Genomic DNA, 14372 nt, shown 5'->3' with positions numbered 1-14372 from the left:
CACCAATGTAAATTATGTGGCACAGAGTAAAAAGTAGAATGGGGATACCTCATCCAGTTAGAATCTACTTATACTTTCTCTGAAATGGAAGTATTGCCAGGCCTCCCAATTTTGCATGAACATTAGCTCCTACCCAAGGTCTCAGAATAGAAGGAAAACCAGATCCTGAGTTCAGAGTAAGGGATATATGGACGTCTACATGAAAATCACAAAACAACTCATCAAAATGATGAGCAAATTATACACTAATAACAAGATCCTGCACATTATCATCAAGTGTGGCTGAAGGAAGCCATGTTTACCTTCAGCTAAGAGGGTATTTTCATGCCTGATAACATCTTTGTAGATAGTTTCTTCATGCTTAATGATGAGTTCTGAACACTTCTCTCACCAAAATATTCTATGGTGTGGAATCTAGTTCAGATATGGGGGTGCTGGCAGTTGGTGATTCATGATTCATGTATCGGGGTATGGTCTTTACTGGTTTTTCTTCTTATAGTAAGTCCCTGACAGTTTTTATAGATTTTTTTCTTTTCCTTTATTTTTCTTCCCTTCTCCTTTCTTTTCATCTCTTCTTTCTTTTTTCTTTTCTTTGCCTTTTCTCTTTTTTCCTTTTTTTCCTTCTTTCCTTCCTTCCTTCCTCCCTCCCTTCCTTCTTCTCTCTTTCTCCCTCCCTTCCTTTCTCCTCCTCCCCTCCCCTTCCTTTCCCTTCCTTTCTTCTTTCTTTTCTTGGCAATGGCAATATTTAAAACTAGAAGGAATTTAAAAATATATTAACCTTCTTCCATGATCCTAGGCACCTTATAGAAGCCAAAGCTGGTACTCAGTAGGAATTGAAGCATACCCCTTCCTTTCTTTAAGCTCACACTCCTGGGATATTGCAAACTTATACTCCATACTCAATAATGGCAAAATATATGGCACTCCTATTAGTAGAAACCAAAATATTTGAAAGGAGTAATATCTTTGGTTATGGGATAGAGAGACAATCCAGTTCAGAGGATGTGTTAGCATCTCTAACTAGACTGGTCATTTTGAGTGAAATTGTTCCCTCTTAGAAAGGAATGGAAAAACATTTTATGGCTAATTAGAAGAGACATACCCAGAAACAGAATCCAGGGCAGTGGTGTGACTGGTCTGGGGTACCTGATATGTTTGGCCCTGGTTGTTGGGTTTGGCTGGGGACACAGGAATGATGGAAGTTGATGCATCAGACACAATAGCTGATTCATGAAACTTACAATTTTCCAGGATGTTTGTTTAAATCTTGATCTGCCTTACCTGCTTGTACAGCTCTAGCTCTCACAACCAGTTTGATAGTTACAGAATGTGGCATTGGTCATTTTGCTTTGCTCAGGATTAGAGGGAGTTCTGTAGTCCAGAAATACCTATCTATGTGCTCTCCCTGGGCCAGAAGGCCTTGTGCTGGCTTTCCTTCCTTTCAAGATGTCTACCCCAAGCCCTAGGTTTTTTGTTTATTTGTTTGTTTTCTATTATTTTGTGTTGTTGCTTATTTATTTGATGACCAAGGCAGTGACTGTCACTATGCCTATTGCCTATGAAGTAATGTCTGGTTTCAGTTGAACCTGGTCTGTGTTCAGAGGCTGTCAGTCACTTAGATTTTGCAAGATACAGGATATTTTCCTGATTTTTGCTTTTGTTCCTGGAGAAAAGTCATTGTAAAAAGAGACTCATAATTTTCTATAACTTTCTTTTGGAGAAAACTGTCCCTTAGTGATAGGAACCACGGTCTCTGCTAATCTCCTCATGTTACTTTTATCCTTCAGTTCCTTTTTTTGCCATTGCTTGCCACCCCTGATAGAGTCCCATTCTGCCAGATTTTGTCCATGATGCTGAGGGCAAGGACTAAACTTCATTTAGTCATTTCCTTTCCCAGGATGGGGAATCTGGGAGCTTTTCTGTTTTTCTCTGAGTGCTGCAGAAGGATTGTCATGCTTGTTTTCCAGAAAGTGACACTAAAGTTCTCCAACTTACTTCCTAATATTTTTTAAACAAAATTACTAAGGCGTTTCATGTCATTTTTTGTACTTTAAAAAATAATTATATTTTTTTCTAGAAAACAGTAAGCCTTAACTTACTAGATATTATAAAATATGTCCCATGTAGTTTGATTTATATGTAATAGAGACAAATGTTTCTTCCAAATAAGTTGGCTTTTCTTTTAAAGTCAAATTTATTATGGTATAATTTGCATTCAGTGAAATCCACCCTTCTTAGATGTACAGTTCTAAGATTGTTGGATTTTGAAAAATATATATAATCATGTAAATACCACTTTAGTCAAGGTATACAATATTTTTATCATTAAAAAATTTACTTATGTGCTCTCTTGTAGTTAACCCCTTTCTCTTACCTGCTTTTTGTTCACAATTTCATTTTCCCACTTCTTTTAGATTAAAGATTATCATGAATTTATCTTATCCCCTTTGGGGGGCTGTCCGCTATAATAATTTATTTTTTAAATGTTTTCCTTAGGGTTTATAGGCTATACCTTTAACGTATCAGTTTACCTTCAAGTAATAGTATACCACTTCATACCTAATATTAGAACCTCACAATAACATACTTCTGTTTCTCTTCTTTTGTGATATATCCTATTGTTTTCAATCCTTTTACCTTTATATCTGATTAAGTTCTATAATACACAATTATTATTTTTGGCTTGAACAATCAGTTATCTTTTAAAGAGATTTGAACATAAAGAAAAATATTTGTTCACCATTTCACCACTTTAGTATGGTATCGTTTTCCTTCTACTTGAAGCATTTCTTTTAATATTCCTGCAGTGCAGGTCTGCTGGTGATCAATTTATTCAGCTTTTATATATCTGGATACATTTTATTACACTTCCATTTTGAAAGATGTTTTTGCTGTGTATAGAATTATATTTGGACTTTTTTTTTCCTTTAAGTACTTTAGAAATGTTGCTTTGCATTGTTTTTGATAACAATTCTGATTTCTTTCTTACTTTTGTTCCTCTGTATCTTTTTCCTCTGGCTTCCTTCAATAATTTCTTGTTATATCTATTTTTTAAAAATTTTATTGCACTAGAGTAATTTTATTCATATAAATTGTTTTTGGAGTTCATTGAACTTCTTGAATCTTTGGGTTATGGTTTCATCAAATTTGCAAATTTTTTAATCTTTCAATAAATAATTTGAAAAAAATTTAAATTTTAAATAATTTCACTGTCTTGTCCCTACTCTTCATGGACTGCAAATAAAAGTATTTTAGACTGCTTAGAGTTATCCCAGAGCTCACTTGTGTTCATTAAAATATGGTTTCAAAACCTCCATGCAGCTCTGTAAACAGAGAAGAAATAGAAAACAAAATGCAAAATATCCAAAAAAAATAATAAAAAACTCAGTTACCTGTTAAAGTCTATAATCAGTAAAGTTGTACTAAGAAGAAAATAAAATGAAGATAATTTGTTTTATTATATTATGATCAAAGAATGGTTTGTAGTTTTATTATTTATTTATTTATTTATTTATTTATTTATTGAGAGAGACAGGGCATATGTAAGTGAGAGGCAGAGACAGAGAGGGAGAGAGAGAGAAGTGGGGCTCACCTGAAGCAGGGCTGGAGCTCACATGATGTGGGGCTTGAGCTCACGAACCCATGAGACCATGACGTGAGCCAAAGTCTGATACTTAACTAATTGAGCCACCTTGGCACCCCAAAGAATGGTTTGTAGTTTTAAACTACAAACTATTTACATAGTTAGGAAGTTCTTTAATTATCTAGGCTGCAATTAAATCAATTAATCAATTAAGTTTTTTTTTTTTAATTTTTTTATTTTAGAGAGAGAATGAGAGCAGAGGAGAGGGGCAGAGGGAGGGAGAGAAAGACTCTCAAGCAGGTTCTATTCTCAGAGTGGAGCCCTAAGTTGGGATTGATCCCATGACCTGGGATCATGCCTGAGCTGAAATCAAGAGCCAGCCACTCAACCAACTGAGCCACCCAGGTGCCCCTATATTCAATTTTTAAAAACAAATGTTCTACAGGAACTTGAATAACAGATGGTAATACTTTTTAGATTTTAAACACTTACATAATGTTCTTATTCAGACCATGTGATACCTAATTTTTTTTCTCAATGTGTTGTGTCATAAATTGAGATTATTAAGTTGAAATCTCTTATTGCTAATTATGTTGATTTCTTCTATATGTCTTACAATTAAAAAAAATATATTTGTTATTTCATTATTTGGCACAAAAATGTTCACATTGATTTCTGTCTTTCTTGTTTATTATCTCTGTGTTTATTTAGAAGCTGTTCACCTGTATTCGTTTATATTTATGCCTTGACACATCATTTATCTTTTTACATGGTATGTAGACTCTTTTTAAAATCTTTGAAAATCATATCCCGTCTTTGAAAGCTGGTAGTTCTTATTTAGACATGTATATTTATGTTTAATTCTATGTATAATTGGATTCAATGTCAATATCAGCATTTTTATATGATAGATTTTTAATTATCACATTTTAATTTTGATTCATACTTTATTTTGCAATGTTTTATATTTCAGGACACTTTTCAAGATCTTACTAACATTATGCTTACTGAGTTTGGAATATTAGAGAATACTTTCCTGTTGTCTTTTACTTGGATGTTAGCCTTATAGGATAAAGGATATTTCAGTTACATTCTTTTACATTTTTTTTTTTTTTTTACAATGTCATCTTTCATGACTTTAGTGCAGAATTTCCCAACCTCAGTACTATTGACATTTTGGTCTGGATAATACTTTACTGTGTGCTGGGGGGAGCTATGTTGTGCATTATATTTGGTAACATTCCTGACCTCTACCTACCAAATACTAGTAGCACCCACCCCAGCTGTGACAATCAAAAATGTTCTTAGATGTTGCCAAGTGTCCCCAGAGGGGAATTGCCCCCAGATGGAACCATTGCTCTATTATCTCATGAACCTAATGTTGTTTAGGAGAATCCTGAGACCAAGCTGCTTTCTTATTTTTCCATGTTGACTGAGATGTAAATCCTTTTAGCTTGTCTGGTGAACTCTTTGTTTATTCTCAAATTTTAGTAAGTTTTGATATTTTATGTCTCAGATTTAGTGACATTTTCCTAATTGTTTCTCATAGCAATGAGTTAAAATGTTTTTTATTGTTTATTTATCTTTGAGAGAGAAAGAGAGAGACAGAGGGTGAGAGGGGGAGGGGCAGAAAGAGAGGGAGGCACAGAATCCGAAGCAGGCTCCAGGCTCTGAGCTGTCAGCACAGAGCCCAATGCAGGGCTCAAACCCATGAACCACAAGATCATGACCTGAGCTGAAGTCAGATGCTTAACTGACTCAGCCACCCAGGTGCCCTGCAATGTTTTTAAAAACAGATTTGCATCTCCTTTCATTTAAGTTTTTCTTTTCTTTTATTAAATACTTAAATGGTTTTTTTTTCCCCTTTCATATCTTTTTGTGTTTGTCTTCATTACAGCAGTCATGTTTATGTTGGACTTTCGTTGTCTGAATCCCATGTCTATAATTTCACCAATATTCAAATTTATCTCGTTGTCTTCCTATCAATGTGTATTTCTGTGAATTTCAAAAAAATTCTGAAGTCATTTTCAACTCTTGGCATATACTTACATATCTTAAATATATAACCTAATAGGTATTGGCTTAATTAATTTAGTATTTCAGCATTATTTATGTAAATATAAATCTATCTATATACCTATCTGTCTATCTATCATGTGTCTATCTTTGGATAGTTTTTCTTAACACTGTGAAGTTGCTTCTGAACTCTTGTTATATTTTTTAATCTGCCATATGTTCCCTCTAGGCTATTTTTGAAACTTAAGATAATGGGTCAGAAAAAAAATTAACATGTGTCTAAAATTGTTTCAACCTACCTTTCTGTGGTATACAGCAAATCCCCTAGGTTATAAAAATTTTTTGAAAACTGGTGAATTGATATTAGAGAAAAATTGGGAAAATTTTCATTAGTATTGTACTAGATTACTAAAAGCAAATTTCAGTTTTTATAATTATAGAAATAGTATTCCTGAAAATAACCAGGTACATCAAATTCCCTTATTTGTTGTTCCACAAAAACATAGCACGTTATCAATTTTTTCATTATATAGATGAGAAAATGATGGATAGAGCATTTGCAAAACTACTGAGCAGAGAGCTTCAGTTTCTGAATCTGATGACCATACTTTTTGATATATCATTTAAGTTTTATTTATTTATTTTTAATTTTTCTTTAACATTTTTTCATTTTTGAGAATGAGAGAGACAGAGCATGAGTGGAGAAGGGGCAGAGAGAGTGGGAGACACAGAATTAGAAGCTGTCTCCAGGCTTGAGCTGTCAGTACAGAGCCCGACGTGGGGCTCAAACTCACAGACCACAAGATCATGACCTGAGCTGAAGTTGGACGCCCGACCGACTGAGCCACCCAGGCGCCCCTATCATTTACATTTTAAAATTCATTAAGTTGATAAGTCTAGTAGTAATCATGAATTTTAAATCAACAATACTTTATCCATATATGAATTTCAGTGGATTCAGAAAAATAGAATATATACATTGAAAAAAAGAAAAGCCCTATATGTGTAATTAATTAACTCAATAAACAAGTATTATTCAGTTGTCATATAAAATGGAATGAGAATTAATAATGTACCTATGTCTTATATCTGTTTATCTGTCTCTGTCTTTAACTCAATCTTAAGTATCTATATTCTTATTGAAATTTATGTACTTTCTTTGTTCTTTGTGCACATGTTTTCATTGGTAATTCTACTGAGTGGGTAACATATTACCTAGTGCCCCACCCCTTTCCTCCAGATAATCTTGAATTCTCTGAACAAATCAAAATGCAAGATATTACAAAAAGCCAATTTGATTCTGCTATAATTTATCTATGAAGCCAGTCCTTAACAGGGTTCAAAGAAAAAGTCCTGGAAAGCTTTCTTTTTCCTTTCCTACTGTTGAGACACTGGAAATTATTTAATAGAGTAATACTTATTATTTTAATGCAAATAATTTCATTTTTTAGTTTTATTCATTTTGCAGGCATTAGTATATGTGCTGCCGAAGCGAGCACATCATTTTGCAGGCATTAATAAGTTTAAGATTTGTAAATTAAATGCTGACCTGTTCTTGAGAGATAGTAAGGTATGAAATAAAAGTTATCTTGGTTTTAGCACTAGCTGTCCTTGAACATGTTTAGATGTTTCAGAAGTATTCAGCTATTATAGCATAATCCTATATATTTTATTTCATTATTTATTTTTTTTTAGAATTTTTTTTTTTGTAGTTTCAAGCTTTTATTTAAATTCAAGTTAGTTAACATATAGTGTAATATTAGTTTCCGGTATAGAATTTAGTGATCCATCACTTACATATAATACCCAGTGCTCATCACAACAAATTTACTCCTTAATACCATCACCCATTTAACCCATCCCCTGACCCAGGCATCCCTCCAGCAACTCTCAGCTTGTTCTCTATAGTTAAGAGTCTGTTTTCTGGTTTGCTTCTCTTTTTTTCCCTTGTGCTTGTGCTTGTCTGTTTTGCTTTGTAAATTCTGCATATGATTGAGATCATGTGGTATTTGTCTTTCTCTGAGTGACTTATTTCGCTTAGCATAATACACTCCAGCTTGATCCACATCATTGCAAATGGCAAGATTTCATTCTTTTTGATGGTTGAATAGTATTCCAGTGTGTGTGTGTGTGTGTGTGTGTGTGTGTGTGTATGTATACCATAGCTCCTTTTTATCAGTTGATGGACATTTGGGCTCTTACCATAATTTGGCTATTGTTGATAATGTTGCTATAAACATCAGGGTGCGTGTATCCCTTGGAATCTGTATTTTTGTGTCCTTTGGGTAAATACCTAGTAGTGCAATTGCTAGATAGTAGGGTAGTTCTACTTTTAACTTTTTGAGGAACCTCCATACTGTTTTCCAGAGTGGCTGCACCAGTTTTCACTCGCATCAAGAGTGTAAGAACTTTCCCCTTTCTCTTCATTCTTGCCAACATCTGTTGTTAATTTTAGCCATTCTAACAGGTGTGAGGTGACATCTCATTGTAGTTTGATTTGTATTTCCCTAATATGAGTGATGTTGAGCATGTTTTCAGGTGACTGTTAGCCATCTGCATGTCTTCTTTGGAAAAATGTCTATTCATGTCTTCTGCCCATTTTTGAACTAGATTATTTGTTTTTTGGGTGTTGAGTTTGATAAGTTCTTTATAGATAACTCTTTATTGATATGTAATTTGCAAATATCTTCATCCATTCCTAAGGCTGCCTCAGTAAAACTAAAAATTCTGTATACTTTAAAAGTCTATGCTTGTTTTGGAAATTCATCACATATATTTTAGCATAGAACTAATTTTCATTTTATGGTGAATGGCAATGATATTCCCGACCCTTGTCTTTTTAAAAATTTATTTCCTTTATTCATCTCAATGATGTTGTCATTGCTCTGAAATCAATACAATAAATAGCAAAGAATAATTACTAAATATTTATCATGGATATATGTAATACCCATTTTTAAAAATTGTAAGTAGTAGCTGTGTAAATATGGACAATTAAATTCATAAAAAATCTTCAGTTATTTCCCTTCCAATTTAGACAGAGAGCAACCAAGAGAACAAAGAATAATTTTACATAAAAATTAATGAGACACAAATAATCTATCTTTCTTTTTGCTGCAGGGACAAAATTTGCCATGGGATATTGAACAGATCCATTTGTAGGGAGATGTGAAGCCAGTATTTTCTCTTTAGTGTAGAATATTTTAAAATTTAAAACTAGATTTTTATCCATAGTTCTCATTATACAGAACTGAAGGTTGAAGTCAAACAGTACAATTAGTGACAGTTTGACTGCTTTCAATGGAAATATTTTGCATGTTTGGAAGTAATTAAATGAGAATTACTCAGAAATATTCCAATTAGCTCAGGTTTAAATTACTTAGAAAGTAAGACATAATTACTTGAGGAAAGTCAGTCTTATCATTCCTAGTTTACAGCTTGTAAGTGGAACAAAATAAAGGTTAAAAAACATAATCATAGAGATTCAACTGCAAAATCATTTTATGTTTTATTTATTTAAATAGATGAAGATGATTATAAGGTTAAAATATATATATATATACACACACACACATATATACACACACACACACACACACACAAAGTAATTTTTGTTAAATAACAATAAATATTGTATTCATTTTAGAGCAATGGCAATGTCATTGAGATGAATAAAGGAAAAAACATTTAAAAAAGACAAAGGTCAGGGAGATCATTACCATTCACCATAGACCCAAAATTAGTCCTACACAAAAGTATACATAGTGAATTTCCAAAATAAACATAGACTTTAAAAATATACAGGGTTATGCTAAAATAACTGAATATTTCTGAAACCGCTAACCATGTTCAAGGACAGCTAGTGCTAAAACCAAGACAACTTTTATTTCATACCTTACTATCTCTTTCAAGAATAGGTCAGCATTTAATTTACAAATCATACAGCTTATTAATGCCTGAAGAATGAAAATATATATGTATATATATACTATTGAATTGTTTTACTAAATTCAAATCAAATTTAAATAATTATTGTAACTTTACTGAATCATAGCCCATATAGCCACTGTTTCAACTTATCTGAATGACAAAATTAATGTTGAACAGCATAATGAATGGAACTTTACAACATTTAACTTATTTTCCCTTAAACTTTTTTTTTTTATTTGACTCTCATAAAAACAGACTTCTTTACAGGCAACTCTTAAATGCATTTTTTAATTTGTTTTCACAGAATATTGCTTCATTCTGACAAATATGGCAGAAAGGGAGATAAACATGAGGTGATATCTGTGGACTAACCAGGGATCTTTACTCAAATAAGCCACTGCAGATACTTTGACTTGTTTTGATGATAGTTCCTCTCTTATGAGATTGTAAATACTTCAAGGATATAGTCTGAATAATATGTCCATATTCAAGGTGAATACTTAAAGAATGTGTGCTAGAGAGATGTTAAAATGGTTACACTAGCCTATTAACATATAAAGAAACAAAATATACAATAGGTTAAGGGGGTGAAAGGTGAAAGAAAAAAATAACTGGGGTAGGGCTCTATCCATCCCCTTCACTGCATTTCAGTTGAGCACCTATTGTGGACAGGCACTGCCGTAGGCACTCAAAATCATTTCACCATAGAAGTTATCTGGCAAATGATTGGATGTTCTGACTCTATGAAACATGGAAGTAACTTGCTTTGCTTTCCACACAAAATGAAGACACCAGTAAGAAGCGGCAGCTAAGCAAGGACAGGAGAGTACATTGTGAAAGATGCAGACCAAACACTTTATCTGGAATGTTTCTCCTCATCCTGGGCCCTCAGTCCATTGTGCCTTGGTGTCCCCAGTACTCTGCTTTACCAAGGACTACAGCCCCCAAGAGAAACAGAAGAAGGAAGAAAAGGAAGGGGCTTCAGTGAGAACTTTGAAGGGTAAAAAGAAACTTTTTTTTTCTTCCCCTGTACCCTCATCTTAAATGAATTGTTTAAATCTGCAAGGAACCTATTTCCAAATTAGGTCACATTCATTCACAGGTTGAGAAGGACATGAATTTTGGAGAACACTACTCAACACCCTACAATGACTGAAGTCTCAGGTCCTTCACCTGTACCTCAGAGGGTTCCTGTGAAGATTAAGTGAGAAGACTCATGAGAAGGGCCGAGCAAATGCCTCAACAGCCAACAAATGCTAGTTGCCACTGTCGCTAATACGTCCTGCTCCTTCTCCTCATTGTCAACACCATCATCTCCACCATCATCTCCATCATCATTCTCTGGGGTTATAGGAGCTATGAGAGACACAAAAAAAGGTCAGCACATAGTTTCTGCTCTCAAGGAGTCTACAGTTTACCCGTAGGCACCATAGTAACATGCCTTAAATGTTAAAGTGCCAAGCTCTATGGCATCAGCTATAACTGTGGCAGAAGAGGGGACCATGTGGGAATAGTCTGAATAGCCAGTACAGAAGGTGCCCCACATGAGGAAGTTTTTAAAATATTTTCAGGAGATGGGGTGCCTGGGTGGCTCAGTTGGTTAAGTGTCTCACTTCTGCTCAGGTCATGATTCCATAGTTTGTGAATTCCAGCCCCACATCAGGCTCTGTGCAGACACCTTGCTCAGAGCCTGGAGCCTGCTTCGGATTCTGTCTGTCACTCTCTCTGTCTCTCTGTGCCCCTCCCCTACTTGTGCTCTGTCTCTCTCTGTCTCAGAGGGAGTGGTCTCTTCATTCCCACACTATGAAACCTGGTCAAGGGCACACAGTTACATCAAAGGTGAAACCCATGTGACTTTTACTTATTGAATCTAAACTCCTGATTCCAAGAGGCTTTCAGTTCTCTCTTGGAAAAGCACATCTCTGACCAAAATAACATTGCCTGTCATTTGGTTGAAAAGTCTTTGAGATTTGGAGTTCCTGGGAGTTCCCATAAGAGGCTGAATCATCTGACCTCCTTCACCTACCTTAAAGGTCCAGACAAAGAACATCAATCACACAGTGGTTGGGGTTGATCTCTTCTAAATTTGCAACACCTGTGCAATACTAGCTGTGATGTGAAAACCCTAAAGCATGTTATTAGAATGCTTCTATTGCTATTGGAAAACCTGACATGTTGATGAATCTAAGCAATGCATAAGACCAAAAGTTAAGAATGTGTATTGCTAGGGCACCTGGGTGGTTTGGTCAGTTGAGCATCCGACTTCATCTAAGGTCATGATCTCACAGTTTGTGGGTTCGAGCCCCACGTTAGGCTCTGTGCTGACACCTTGCTCAGAGCCTGGAGCCTTCTTGGGATTCTGTGTCTCCTCTGTCTCTGCCCTTCTCCCACTCGCACACTCTCTGTCTCTCTCTCTCTCTCAAAAATAAATAAATGTAAATAAAAATTAAAAAAAGAACATGTATTGCTAAAACCACACTTTGCAGTGCTTTTGGTGTTTTTTGAATTCACAATGCAAACTGGCACATGCCCTGTTCTAATCCTTAAATCTGGAGAGAATTTGGAAAGCCAGTTACACTGTCAGCCCATGATCCTACACTTCCAAAGTGTTCTGTTGAGACAATTAGCTTTCTTTCATCTACCGGAAGTCTTGCCTTTCATGTTAGTATTATAAATAAGATAAATCCTGTTCATCAATGATTAGGAGCTAAAAGACAAAATTGTTCCTCTATATAATTTCTCTGATTGACTTTCTTTGATATGAAATGAAAGATACATTTATTTATTTAAATGTGTTTCCCTTTGAAGAGCACTACAATGCACTGAGTTGAGGCAAAACACAAAATGGTCAAATTATTGTCTAGCAGTGGATTATATCCTTAAAACTTGGGATGTGAGTTGGCTATTTGGGACTGTACAACACAAAAGGGGGCTGGGTTGATAGACCAGCCCTCAAAACAAAATAAGAAAAGAAGAAAAAAGAAGCAAAATGCAGAGAATTTTCTTGATAAAGAATATTTATGAGTACAACCATACTGAACCGTTTTTGCACATTTTACCTTTTTTAGTCAAACTAAGAAAAATAATTTTAAAATCCTTGCCCCTAGGTACTAACAGACATTTACTGTTATCTATCAGTTGCAGGGTTATCAAACAACTACACTATATTTTACACTAGCCAAACAATGTATTCTGGTTGTTTGGAACAGACTGAGTTGTGTTATTTTCCATTTTTCACCAATGAAATCATATATGTGCTAACAGAACAAACTCAAAGCAACTTTTGATATAGATTAAGAAAGCCTAGGAGCTAGATATAATAATAGAATAAATAATTAGCTAGCTAGCTAGATGATAGATAGTTATATTAGTAAATGATTACCACCATCATGACACAATATGAAAAGTACTGCAAAAATTCAGTAGTTTGAATTAATTAACAAATTCTGTCATATTCTGTAGTATATGCTGGGTTAGCAAATTAAATACAGTCACCATATTTTGTTGCTGTTTCCACCAACACCTGATATTTAAGTAGCAATTTCTGCATCAGTCAGGATAGACAAGTATATTAATTCGCTAGGGCTGCCATAACAAAATACCATAGACTTTGTGACATAAACAACACAAATTTATTTTTTCATAGTTCTAGAGACAAGAAGTTGGAATTCAAGATGTTAGCAGGTTTGGTATCCTCTGAGATCTGTCTCCTTAGCTTGAAGATGGCTACCTTCTTGCTGTGTCTTCACATGGTTTAATTTCTTTGTGTCTCTTTGTGTGTTCCATTTTCTCTTCTTACAAGGAGGTCAATCAGATTGGATTAGGGCCCACCCTGAAAACCTCATTTTAATTTAGTCACCTCTTTGAAAGTTTGTATCCAAATACAGTCACATTCCAAGGCCCTGGGGATTAGGGCTTCAACATTTGAATGGAAGGTTGTGGGGAAATGCAATTCAGCCTGTAACAGCTAGATTATGTGAAGGTAATAGACAATACCCTAATCTCAGTGCCTTAAAATAGGGTCAGCAAATTTTTACTGTAAAGGACAAGATGGTAAATACTTTAAGCTTTGTGGGCCATAGCAGTTTCCCTGAGTAGCTGTTCTGAGTAGTTACTCTGCTACAACTATTCAAATCAGGCCTTGTCATGTGAAAGCAGCCATGAACAGTATATAATCTAATGGGCATGATTTTATTTACAAAAACAGATGGTGAACTGGATTTGACCCCTGGGTTATAGTTGCTTACCCTAAGGACACCAAAAGTTTATTTTTCACTCACAATACAGTTAGATCACCATTCAGCTTAGAGACCTTGCTTTGTGTCATCCTCACAGATTCAGATTGAGATCTCTTCCACCTAAGATAGTGACATGACCAAAGAAGCTTCAGGAGGGAAAGGAAGGACAATTTTTTCATGTGCATGCAGTGGGTGGAAAGCAGAAATGTTTAGTAAACAACACTAATAACCCTGGAATTACTATTTGCTGACTGTGATGGTGTTTTAGTAATAGATTATTGCTAGATACTTATAGAAATAGTAAAATCTCCTCTCCCTAAATAGAATGTAAATTCCATGAAGGAAGAGGCGATGTTTTGTTAAATGCTGTATTCTAGGCATCTCAGAAAGTGTTTGGCACAGGGTAGGTGCTCAGTAAGTATTTGTTAAAAGAGTAAATGAATGAATATTTTGATGGAGTGAAAAAATATTATTCCATTGAAAATTCACTGCATTTAATTCATTGCATAAAATGTTAGCTGAGGAAGTGGCATTGGAATGTTGAGGAATTGGTTTTAGTGTGTGTGTGTGTGTGTGTGTGTGTGTGTGTGTGTGTGTGTGTGTGT

This window comes from Herpailurus yagouaroundi, unplaced genomic scaffold (assembly GCF_014898765.1).
Source record: "Herpailurus yagouaroundi ecotype Mexico unplaced genomic scaffold, PumYag 28, whole genome shotgun sequence".
In the NCBI taxonomy this organism is placed as follows: domain Eukaryota; kingdom Metazoa; phylum Chordata; class Mammalia; order Carnivora; family Felidae; genus Herpailurus; species Herpailurus yagouaroundi.
This window is presented reverse-complemented; position numbering follows the sequence as displayed.